Genomic DNA, 13,173 nt, shown 5'->3' with positions numbered 1-13,173 from the left:
AGATAATCAAAGGTTCACAAAGCAGCTTGTAAGAGTTACTAAAAGAGGTTATGAAAGGAAACTTGCTAGGGATTTCAAAATCACTAATAAGACATTTTACAGTTCTATAAATGGAACACAGGTAGTCAACAGCAATATTGGCCCACTAAAAGCAAAGTGGGGATACTGTCAATGACAATGTGAAAATGGCAGACATGCTGAATAATTACCTTGCTTCAGTATTTACAATAGAAACAGAAGAATAGCTTGCCAGAAGTCCCAAGAAATTTAATAGTGGATCAGGAACAGGAACTGAATAAAATTAACACAAGTAAAAGATTGGTAATGAGGAAATTAATGGAATTAAAGGGTGACAAAACTTCAGGACCTGACTATTTCCATCCACAAGTATTAAAGGTTGTAGAGGAAAGATTAGAGGAGGGCATCTGCAGAACTCCCTAGATAAAGAAGTCATTCCTCTGGATTGGAAAGTTGGAAAAATCACTCAGTCATTCAGCACAGAAAAAAACCCTTCGGTCCAATTCTTCTCGCCAACCAGACATCCCAATCTGATCTAGTCCCATTTGCCAGCACCTAGCCCACATCCCTCTAAACCCTTGCTATTCATGGACCCATCCAGATGCCTTTAAATGTTGTAACTGCACCTGCCTCCACCATTTCCTCAGGCAACTCATTCCATACATGCACCACCCTCTGTGTGAAAAAGTTACCCCTCAGTTCTTTTTTAAATGTTGCTCCTTGCACCTTAAACCGGTGTTCTGTAGTTTTGGACTCCCTAGGAAAAAAGACTTGACTATTTACCCTATCCACGCCCCTCATGATTTTATAAATCTCTAAGAAGGAGACCCCTCAGTCTAATGATATTCCAGAGGAAAATAACCCCAAGCTATTTAATCTCTCCCTATAGCTCAACCCCTCCAGTACCAACAACAACCTTGTAATTCTTTTCTGCATCCTCTCAAGTTTAACAACATCCTTCCTATAGAAAGTGACCAGAATTGTATCCAGAACTCCAAATGTGGCTCACTAATGTCTTATACAGTTGCAACATGACATCCCAACTCCTATACTCAATGCACTGACCAATGAAGGCAAGCGTGCCAAATGCCTTCTTCACTACCCTGTGTACCTGTGACTTCACTTTCAAGGAATTGTGCGCCGACACCTCTAGGTCTCTTTGTTTGGCAACATTCCTCAGGGCGCTACCATTAACTGCTTAAGTCCTACCAAAATGCAACACCTCACATTTATCTGAAGTATCTTCCACAAGAAGGAAAATTTAACACTATGTTACATATTAAGACATCAGACTAAAACTTAGTTTTATGGAGTATCCGAATGGAGGAAAAAAAGGTAGACAGGATGGAGATATAGGGAGAACATTCAGTGTTTAGGCCCTAGACAGTTGAAGGCACAGCCACGAAACACAACTAAACCAGAATTATTCAAAATGCTTTAATTAGTCAAATACCTCATAGGAAAGCATAAACTAACTTGGGATGATAAAGAATAAAAATAACTACTACTGAAAGAGCAAAGCAATCAAACCTGGAGATCAAATAAAACTTCTGTAATTCCACCACTTCTCCATTATAGAATAAGGTGGAGTTCAGCATGAGGACAAACCAAGGCACGAAGTACTGTATACAGTTAGAAGTCCAAATGGATTAGTTTACTCAGCTTCCCACTGGGGACCCCACGATGACATTAAGTAGCCAGATTCACTGAATACAATAAAGGCTCTGAGCCTTGAAGACCTGTGCACCTGAGGTAGTCATTCCTCTCTTCAAGCACAGCGATGGTACTAGCATACCAGACCATTTTGATGAGTGAACAACTCATTACAAACCATTAAAAATACAATAAATTTAAACTGGTCAATTATTGCCCAATCAGCTGTCAATTGAGCAGTGGAAGTTATTAATAAGTGCAATCAAACACGACCATTGCTAACCAGTGGTCAGTTCAATTTGTAACCGAACTGCTCAGCACAGAATTTCCAACAGATTCAATTCAGATATGGATGGAAGAGCTAAATGTCAGATAAGGAAACTAATCAACATCAAAATGTTTGACCAAATATGATAACAAGACCCCTGGCAATTCAAAGTCAGGAAAAGGTGGAGCAACAATAGATAGATCACACCGCAGCAACTCATTAGCACAATCTTGCTCCACTCAAACATGTTTTAGAACTCTTGCTGATTTTCATAATTTTATTCTTATCATTTTTGGTTTGCAGCTGTGACCTTATGACTGTGAACAGCAGCTTGTATTTTTTTTAAAAAAGAAACAAATTGTTTATTTGCTTTTGAAGCCAAGCTTGAAAGTCAATGGTAAGTTATTTCTTGTTTTGTAAGTGGTCTATAGATACTTCCACTCCAGAGAGGTCTTGTGCTCAAACAAGACAGCAAATATTAACTGGGAACTCATGGGAAGACAGTCAGTCAGTCTGGCAGAGAGGGGCCAGAGTCTGAACTGGCTTTTGGACTTAAGTGTTTGGGTCAGAAGGATTGTGCCAGTGAAAGCAATAGGAAAAAGTCTGATGGCTCCCTGGTTGCTCTCCCATTATCCACTTATTAAAAGTTCAGAGAATAAAATCTCAGTTGTAAGAATTAAATAAATGTTCAAAGCCTACTGAAAGCTGTCTGCATGCAGATTTATCAGAAGCCAAGCAAGATCTCATGTGCCAGTGTTGTTACAAATTGTGGAGTCTGCCTATGTGAGTTATATTGAGTCAGAGAGATGCACAGCATGGAATCAGACCCTTTGATCCAACTTGTCCATGTCAACCAGATATCCTAAATTAATCTAGACCCATTTGCTAGCACTTGGCCCATATCCCTCTCCACTCTTCCTATTCATGTACCAAATGCCTTTTAAATATTGTAATTGTACCAACCTCCGCCACTTCCTCTGGCAGCTCATTCCATATACACACCACCCTCTGTAAGAAAAAGTTGCCCCTTAGGTACCCCAATCCAGGGAAAAGACCTTGTCTAATTACCGTAGGGCCACTTTTGGTATACTGCATGCAATTCTGGTCTCCTTCCTATTGGAAAGATGTTGTTAAACTTGAAAGGGTTCAGAAAAGATTTTCAAGGATGTTGCCAGGGTTGAAGGATTTGAGCTATACGGAGAGGCTGAACAGGCTGGGGCTGTTTTCCCTGGAGCATCAGAGGATGAGGGGTGACCTTATAGAGGTTTACAAAATAGAGGGGCATGGACAGGATAAATAGGCAAAGTCTTTTCCCTGGGGTGGGGGAGTCCAGAATTAGAGGGCAGAGAGGGGAACTTTAGGGTGAGAGGGGAAAGATATAAAAGAGTCCCGAGGGACAACTTTTTTACGCAGAGGATGGTACATGTATGGAATGAGCTGCCAGAGGAAGTGGTGGAGGCTGGTACAATTGCAACATTTAAAAGGCATTTGGATGGGTATATGAATAGGAAGGGTTTGGAGGGATATGGGCCAGGTGCTGGCAGGTAGGACTAGCTTGGTTTGGGATATTTTATCAGCATGGACAGGTTGGACCAGAGGGTGTGTTTCCATGCTGTACATCTCTATGACTCTATAACTCTATTTATTAGCCAAAAAAAACTTTTTTTGACTTTACAAAAATATAAAGTTATGGAAAATATGACAAATAAAGTATAATAAAAAATGCAAATTACAATACAACTACTGTCTACTAACTACTAATCTATCCTACAAAACAAACCAAAACCAAACACTAGGCAAAAATAAATAAGTGACTAAAAAATAACAATTGAACACAAGAACACAAAATAAACAAAATAATAATGCTCAGCGCAGAGCTCCCAAAGAAAAACGGGAGCGTTGTATATATACCCATGTTAACTCAGGAGCTCCTGGCTCCAGGGTTGAGCAAACATAATCTTCCTCGTTAAACTAACACCCTAATTAAGATAGCAGACAAATCTGTGTTGAAATAACTCAAAAAGGGCTGCCACGTCTTATTAAAAACGATCTGTTGTGTGGTGCACTATATTTGTGAAAAAATCCAAGGGAATGTGCTTCATAATTAATTTTTGCCATCCCAGCCAGCCTGGCAGGTTCGCAGACACCCAATTCATTAGTATATTCTTCCGTGCACAGTAAGTAAGAATATTGAATAGTTTCTTCTCATGCCCGTCTAAAGATGATAAATTTGGTAGACCTATGAGAGGGGTCGGGTCTACTTTAACTTCGATCCTCAGTACCCTCCCTATTTTTCCTGCCACAGCACTCCAATAAACGAGGAGCCCGTGGCATGTCCAGAAGCAATGGGCAAGAGTACCTATGCTTATTTTACAATTGGGGCACACTGGACATGCCCCTTTTTAAACTTCGCCAGATGGTCCAGTGCCAAATGAACCCTGTGCAGAACTTTTAACTGCATAGCATCCGTCCTACAGATTGAGATCTTTCGCGCCTCCTCCCATATATCCTCCCACATTTCAGAAGAGATCTCCACTCCTAGCTCTTGCTCCCAGACTTACATAACCGGTTAATATCCAGCCAGTCCCAACCAACCAGTAGGTAATAGGCAGCACTAACCGAAAGGGTACTTGTGGCATATAGCAACAACCTCACTGTACCAGGGCTTATAGGGGCTTAGTGAGAAGTGTGGTCTTCTTCTGGATGAAATCCCTAACCTGAAAAAAACAGAAATGATCTCTACTGGGCAGCCCATATTTGCTGCTCAATTACTCAAAAGACATCATAACCTCCCCCTCAAACAAGCTTCCCAAACCAGAAACTCCTCTTGCTGCTCACAGCTTGAACCCGGAGTCCATCATCCCTGGTTGGAACTCCAGCATACCAACTATGGGGGTGAGTGGCGAAGTCTTGAATAAGCAACCTGACACATCACCCTCCATGCCGTGACCACATTAATCACAATGGGGTTCCAGCAGTGGTCCATAACTGTCCTCATCTTAACCATGAACATGGTTAATAAGAGGGCATTTTGCCTAGGAGGCCTCAATATCCAGCCATATGAACCTGGCTCATTGTGTGCAATTGGGCAGCCAAAGGACAGCAGGGAACTCAACTGATACCTTGTGATGTCTAAGAAATCAACTCCTCCCCACCTTGAGGAAACTGCAGTTTAGTAAGTTTGATGATGGGCCGCCCACGACACCAGACAAAGGAACTAAACCAACTCATAACTTTTCACAACATTGACCTGGGAAACATTATAGGGAGCATAGGCATGGGATAAAGCAAGCAAGGAAGATCATTCATCCTAATAAGGGCTATTCGGTCCAACCACAAAATTGAAAGAGCCTCCCATCTCTGGAGATCCCGTCTAATATTGTCGAGCAGGTGAACAAAATTAGTCCTAGAGCCACCACCAACTTCTGGCACTTCCTTAAGGTCCCCCAAAGGCTTAGCCTCTGACTTTGTAAAGTCGGTCTTACATCCTGAAATAGCCCCAAATGAATAAATACATTGTATCAGATGGGGTACGGAGGTCACCAAGTCTTATAAAAACAGAAGGACGTCATCCGTATATAGTGCAATCTTGTGTACCCTCCATTCCACTTCTGGAGCAGTTATGTGGACGTTCTGACAAATGGCCTCTGCCAGTGGCTCTATCACCAACGTAAACAACAACAGTGAGAGCGGGCAATCTTGATGACTACCCCTGCCGTTCCTAAAATTCCCAGACTTCACCCCGTTGGTGATGACCGCGGCCAGGGGGTGGCCGTATAAAGCCTCCACCCAACCCAAGCCGCTCTAAGATATAAAAAAGATACGGTCATTCCACCCAGGCAAATGCTTTCTCTGCATCCAAGGAAATCATCAACCTCTGGATCAACCTCTTGCTGACATACTTGGACTATATTCAGCAACCCTCTAATATTAGAGGATCTACGGCTCACTATAAAACCTGACTGGTCCTCTTTGACAATACAGGGCAAGGCCTTCTCCGATCTCAGTGCCAAAGTCTTAGACAGAATCTTAAAATCTGAATTTAATAGAGAGCTGGGCCTGTATGAGGCACAATTCTCAGGAACCTTTCCCTTCTTGAGAATGAGTGAAATATTAGCTTCTCTCAAAGATGGTGGTAGGCATTCATGCATATAGGAGTGATTGTACATCTCCAACATCGGCCCTGATAGAATCCCCAAAAACCTCTTGTAAAACTCACCCAGGAGACCATCAAGGCCAGTTGCTTTCCCACTTTGAGTTTGCCTGACTGCCTCCTGTATTTCCTAAATTGTCAGGGGGGCACTGAAGAGCGAGGCCTGTTCCAAGATTACCCCAGGTGGTCCAGGCTCTTAATAAAGGTTTCTATTTTGGCCCACCCATCCTCGCGACCTTCAGACTGTTACAATTCAGAGTAAAAACTCTGAAAGCCTCTTTAATCCTTTTGGCATCATATGTAAGGACCCCAGCGCTGTCTCTAACTGCAGTAATGGATTGGGGAGCACACTTTTTCCTAGTCAGATATGCCAAATACTTCACTGGCCAATCCCCATACTTGAACAACCTTTGTCTAGGAAAAGCAAGTTTTCCCTTCGCGGTTTGTCTAAGTACTGAATTCAAGACAGTCCTGGGGGCTGTGATCCGCTGCATTTTGATCACTGAAGGCCTTGCAAAATGTGCCGCCTCAGCAGCTTTCAGCTACGTCTGAAGTAGACGCTGCTGTTTCCCCTTCTGTCGCTTTCAGCTATCTGAATGGGAAATAGCTAATCCCCTAGCAAAGGTCTTAGCGGTGCCCCATAGCATTGGCAGACTACTAGCCGTGCTTGAGTTGATAGTCAAAAACTCCTGAAACTCCCTCAAAGAATATTCTACAAATCTGAAATCCTTGAAGAGGAAAGGATCAGCTGCCAGTACCACAAATCTAACCTTCAAATATACCATAATATACCATTACAACCCATAATTGAATCCAGAAGGGTCGAGGGAGCCAGAAAAAGATCAATCATCAGTGTGACATTTATGCAGATTTGAAAAAAAGGTGAAAAGTCCCTGCCAGTATGGTGAAGACATGTCCACCAGATCCAACTCCTCATGTAAGTCAGCTATCTGCTTGGCCTGCGAAGAAATAGTTGGGGGCCCACTAAGCATCCTGTCCACTGTCAGATCCAAAAGGCAATTGAAATCGCCCCCCTATAATAATGTACTGTGTTCCAAAGACACTCAACTTAGAGAAGGCACTAATCAAACATTTGAGAGAATGTGCTGATGGACAGTAGACATTTAAAATGCCATATTCCTCCCCATGTATGAGGGCCTGAAGTATCACAAACCGCCCTTGCTCATCTTTCACCTGCTCTAATAATGTGAACAGAAGATTTTTCTGGATAAGTGTAGCCACTCTCCTACTTTTATTAGTAAAGGATGAAAAGACTACCCAATCATAACCCCCCTGTTATAACTTCAGGTGTTCACCATCAAGATAGGTTTCCTGCAACAGAGCTAGATCAATCCTTTCCCTCTTAAGACTGGAAAGCACTTTTAACAGGCAAATGACTTCCCTTGATGCTCCAGGTGCACATTTAACAAGACCCTTGAACTCTGCTTGTAATGTGTCGAGCACAAGTAAACGGAGACTCAGAGTTGTAAAATTATGTATACAAAAACTACTCTAATATATAACTACAAACGACAATTGCTATCAAAAAATGACAAAGAAAACTAACTTAAAAATGTGTTGCTGGAAAAGCGCAGCAGGTCAGGCAGCATCAAAGGAACAGGAGAATCGACGTTTCGGGCATAAGCCCTTCTTCGATTCTCCTGTTCCTTTGATGCTGCCTGACCTGCTGCGCTTTTCCAGCAACACATTTTTAAGCTCTGATCTCCAGCATCTGCAATCCTCACTTTCTACCAAAGAAAGCCAACTGTAAAACCTTGAACGGGAGACTCTCCCCACCCCACCCCCCCAACCCCGTCCATAGGGGGCAGTCACCCTATCCACACCTTCACTTCACAGCTCCAGACTGTGCACCAGCCTTAAGCAAAAACAAGTAAGTAAACAAGGAGATGATCCTTAAATCAACAAGAGAAGACAAAGTCAAGATAAGCACTCCACCCATCCCTGGCTCCATGTCAGTCCCAAGTATGACTAAAAGAGAAAAAGAACAAAAAAAAAGAGGAAAACAACAAAAGGCACCCATAAAATTTCCCATGATAAAATCCAGTTATAAAAATATAATAGGAACAACATATTCCTAGAATTTTAAAAAAGATTATTAGGGAAAGAAAAAAAAAGGGAAATGGGAAAACACAGGAAAAGGAGGAAAAAATATTAACCACATTCTTCAGATCATTCGGACTATTTTAGAGTGTCCACAAAGTTCTTGGCAAAGTTTGAGTCAAAAATATAAACTGAATCCTCAGGACTGAAACGAAGCACTGCTGGATACCTCATGGAGTACTGGATGCCCAGGTTCCTCAGCCTCTTCTTAACTTCATTGGAGGACTGCCTCTCAAATTACAGTTGCCGAGAAATCTTGAAAGAATATAATTTTTGACCGCTTGTGCGACAGTGCCTGTGGATCTTTCCCCAGTAATTTGGAGACTTCTGTCATTCTTTGTTTGTCCTTGTATGTGTGGAAGTACACTAGGAGCAGGCAGGGGTGCTGTACCGACCTGGACCAGCGCACCGCCACCCAATAGGCCCTTTCAATGTGCTGCCAGCCGGATTCAATTTGAAGCCCAAGAACTGTGGCAGCCAGTGTTCAAAGAAGCTGACTGACTGCCCACCTTCTTCACCCTTTGGGAGCCCAACAATCTGTCAATTCAACCTCCAACCTCGATTTTTTAAGGTCGTCAACCTGATCTCGCAAGGCCTGCACTTGCTGTTCCAGGACCTGGATCCATCCGGACGAGGATTCGATTGCCATTGTTCGACCCTCCACCTATTCCATCCGCGCCCCGAGGCCCTGGAGTTCCCGTTCATGCTTTTGCAGCATGGTTGCAATGGGTTGGATCTGGGCACAGATCTCCTCAATCGCAGCCTCAACCTTCGCAGTAAGTCTCACCATCGCCACTGTCAATTCCTGCGAGTCCATTAAATTCCCTGGGGATTCAGGACAGGCTGCTGCTGTGGCCTCTGGCGTGCCCAGTGCTGCAGGGGAGTGTCCTCCCTGCTGCTGTTTGCTTGCTCCCTTTCCCTTTGGGCATCTTTCCTACTCACAAATATTAACGAATATGTGTTCCCAAGGCTTTAAATGAATAACTCTCTCATAGGAGTTACCCAGGTATGGCAAAAAAAAATCAATGTGCCTTGGCTGCTGGCAGAGCCGTCCACTGCAGTTCTACTGAATCGCGCCATCTTGCTGAATCCCCTGACTTACCCCTTAACTGTGCCTGTTGTGTGACAATGTTTGAGAGAGAGTGGGGCTAGAATTCAAGACGATTGTGTTTAAACCTCAGATGTTAATAGATTACATTACTTTGTGGTTTAACTTTGCTCTGTTAAAGCTACTATATTACTAATTAAATTGTTAAATCATTTGTTTAGGCTACAAATTTGGTATCTGGTATCAGTTATTCAAAAGTATGGTCAGGAACTATTGGGGTCAATTTTGAGGACCTTTTCAAGGTTTTAATTTTCACACACTGCAAATAAAGAGAATGGGAAGCTGATTTTATTTGGCGGTTTGTCTCTGTGTTGTAACAAATGGGAATGACAAGTGTAACAACATCATGAAGGGACAATAACTGGCAAGTTATGGATTTATCTGATTTCAAGTTAAATGATCCCTGCTACAGTGATGAAGCACCAACTTTTGTATAATCTTACATTAAACAACAAGAGGGGAGGAGCACCATTACAAGGACTGCAGTTCTTCAAAGAGAAGGAGAAACTCATCTTCCCAGAGCAACTAGAATTGAGTAATCAACATAAACTAGACAACGTTATTCACATTCAGAGAAAAATATTTTAAAAGTAACAAAACTGACATAGTACAAAATACAATATAGGGAGTGTCAGTGTTTCTGGGTTACTATTTTTATATGAATACTACAAAAAAAAAGCAACAATAAGCAGCATGGAAACAATCAAATAACAAAGACTTTAGCTTCTTACATGCAATACCATAATGTTCTGTTCCAACATAATCGTGAGTTGTAATGGAAGGCAATAGATAGCAATTTCAATTTTGGTTATACAAAGTAGTTACAATAGAATTTGGAGCCATTAGGTTTCCAATATGCACTTGAACCAGTGGGGAAACATTTAACAACTGACAAGACTTATATTTCTTCCTTTAGCCTCACCTAGGATTCCATCTGCTCAGTTGACAGGCCCCTAAATTATTTCTGACCTATTTCCCACAATTGTGCTCTCACCACTTTCTTTCCCAGAACTGTGATAGGACTCCCCGTTGTCTCCACTTTACACTCCACAAAAATCTGATGTCAACAGATTATTTGTCACCACTCCTGCCACTACCAGTGTGATGCCACCAGCAACACATCCTCCCCTCCTCTGCCAGCATTCTAAAGGGACCATTCCCTCCATGGCACCCTGCTGCATTCACCAGAGTCCCAAAAACCTAATTCCTTTCTTATGACACATTCACAAGCAGACACAGAGATTTAACACTTGCTTTTTTTTAAACATTCTCTCTACTCACGGACCAAGCCCCCAAATAATGCTTATGTGTACTTGTTTTTCCAAATTTAATATACAGTAATCACCTCTCTCTGTAACATTCCCATCAAATTCAGTATCATCTGCAAACTTAGAAATATTACAACTGGTCTCCACATCCAACCCATTGACAGAAATAGCGGCTAAGGACCAAACATTGATCTTTGGTTACAGCCTGCCAATCTGAGAAAGGCCCATTTATTCCAATTCTAAGCCTATTATTAATCCTCAATCCGTACTAGTATATTACCCACAATCCCATGTGCTCTAATTTTGTTTACTAACAATTTCTGTCTTCCAGAAATCCAAACAAACCACATCCAGTCGTTCTCCCTTACCAACTCTGCCTGTAATATCCACAAAAACCTGTCTGGTTTGTCATACATTATTTTGCCTTCACAAATTCATGTTGGCTCTGACCAGTCAAACAATAATTTTCTAATTATCTCGTAATTTTGAGTGTAATTACACAGAAAAATACATGAATGGGACTACATCTTGAATAATTCTGCAACTTTGATTTCCTTATGGATATAAATGTCAAAATGTAAATGTGTTTGATGCAGTTCAGGTAACGTTTACGAGATTGTTACAGAGAATTTGAGGATTTTCTAATGACGATGTGTCAGGCAGGTTGGACTTGTTCCCACAAGGATTGAGAACAGTGAAAGGCCATTTGATTGAAGTGTGTAAGATCCTGAATAACCTTGGCAAGATGTATGTGGGAAAAGTTATTTCCTCTTGTGGGTGAGTCCAGAAACAGGAGGCACGGTTTTAAATTTAGGAGTGCCTCCTTTTAGGACAGATGAGGTTTTTTTTTGCAGAACACTGTGAAACTTTGAAACTCTCATTGGAAGCAGTGTCACTGAATAGTTTTACCAGATAGATACATAGATTCTTGTCTGACAAGAGAATCAAGCATCATCTAGGTAGACAGGAATGTGGAATTTGAAATACAAGCAGATTGGATGTGATCTTAACGAATCTAGAACAGGTTTGCGGGACTGAATGATCTACATATGCTCCTATTCCGTATGTTCATAATCACATCCTTTATAACATGTTCTAGTACTTTCCCAACTTCTGATATTAGGCCAGGAGGCTGACATTTCCCAGCTTTCTCTCCTGCATCTTTCTTAAACGTTTGGTGTATTTGTAACTGTCCAATCTGCAGGCAACTTTATAAGCCTCCTCCTTTAATCTAAGATTATTTTTTAACTTGCCTCATTAGCCATGCTCTCTTGCTTTTTTTTAGCTTAAAAGGATTTTTTTTAATATATAGAAAAAAACATTAACTCTTTAAATGTAAGCCATCGCCAATCTACCATCAAAACTTGTACCATATTTTTCTAATCCACCTCAGCCAACTTCCTCATCGTACCTTCATAATTACTTGTTTAAATTTCAGATCCTGCTTTCAGATTGAATTGCATATTTTTCAAATTTAATGGAAAACTCCAACATTTTCCATTAGATTATTTTACAACTAGTTAATCAATTAGCTCTTTATCATTGCATAATGCTAAATCTATAATAGTCCTTACCCTAGGTGGTTTTGCAACATATTTCTCCAGAAGAAAACTCAAACACATTGCAGGAATTCTTCCTCCACAACATTGGTGCTCATGAGATTTAGCCAGTCTGTACATAGATTGAAGTCACCACAATTTCTGCATTTCCCTTGTTACGTGCAGTTCTAATTTCTGATTTAGACCCTTTGTTATCTTACCACTAATGTTTGTTGGACTATAAACCAGCGTTTCCTGCCCTTGCTCTGTCTTAGCTCCACCCAAACAGATTCTACATTCTGTCCTTCTGATCAGAGATCCTATACTGCCAACACACTGATCCTATACTTGATTCTCAATATCACCCATCTCCTTTTCCTTTTTGTCTAATGTCCCAAAATGTCAAATATTCAGTTCCCACTGTTTGTCATCCTGCAGCCACCCATTTGTAATGGTAATTAAATCATGCTCTTTTAGCTCATCTATCTTGTGCAAATTCTACATGGATTCAGACAGAGTGCATTTAATTCTGCTTTTTTAAATACTATTCATAATTTGACTGCATTGGTTTTAGATTTTGTTTCTGATGATTTCCACCTTAACTTGCAGCTTTTCCATTTCCCATAACCAGCTTAGTTTTAATTTTATTTGAAGTCCCTCTCATTTTTCCATCCTCGTGACAAGTTAGTTTAAACCCTTTCCAAAAGAAACTAGCAAATCCCTCTGAGAGGATATAATCCCTTCCCTTCCAAGTTGTAACCAGTCCTGCTGCATTTCTCAACTATCCCAGAACCTGTCCTAATCCGTTAAAATATAAAGTTTTCCCTTCAGTTCCTGATTTTTCCAGCCAAATCTTCATTAGCTCATCAGTATCCAAAACCAGGTTTAGAGTCAGATTTACTCAGAGGACTGTTACACTACCCGCATAGTCTTCCTAGGCTGCCTGGTGTTCACGCGTTCCCTCATAATGTGACTACTTAATTAAATATGCTATCCACTTTCTTTTTAGCTTCGTGGATGCATCTCCATGGCCCAGACCTTTTTTT

General features: G+C 41.3%; 1 protein-coding gene across 4 annotated transcripts in view; it reads right to left on the bottom strand.

The window, feature by feature from the left end:
* Positions 1-13,173, bottom strand: part of LOC140463352 (uncharacterized) — a 121,161-nt gene that overhangs the window by 93,936 nt on the left and 14,052 nt on the right. The window lies entirely within an intron of this gene.

The sequence above is a fragment of the Chiloscyllium punctatum genome, chromosome 38 (assembly GCF_047496795.1).
Source record: "Chiloscyllium punctatum isolate Juve2018m chromosome 38, sChiPun1.3, whole genome shotgun sequence".
Taxonomy (NCBI): domain Eukaryota; kingdom Metazoa; phylum Chordata; class Chondrichthyes; order Orectolobiformes; family Hemiscylliidae; genus Chiloscyllium; species Chiloscyllium punctatum.
Note: the sequence above shows the minus strand (reverse complement) of the source record. Positions and strands in the feature narration are given on the sequence as shown.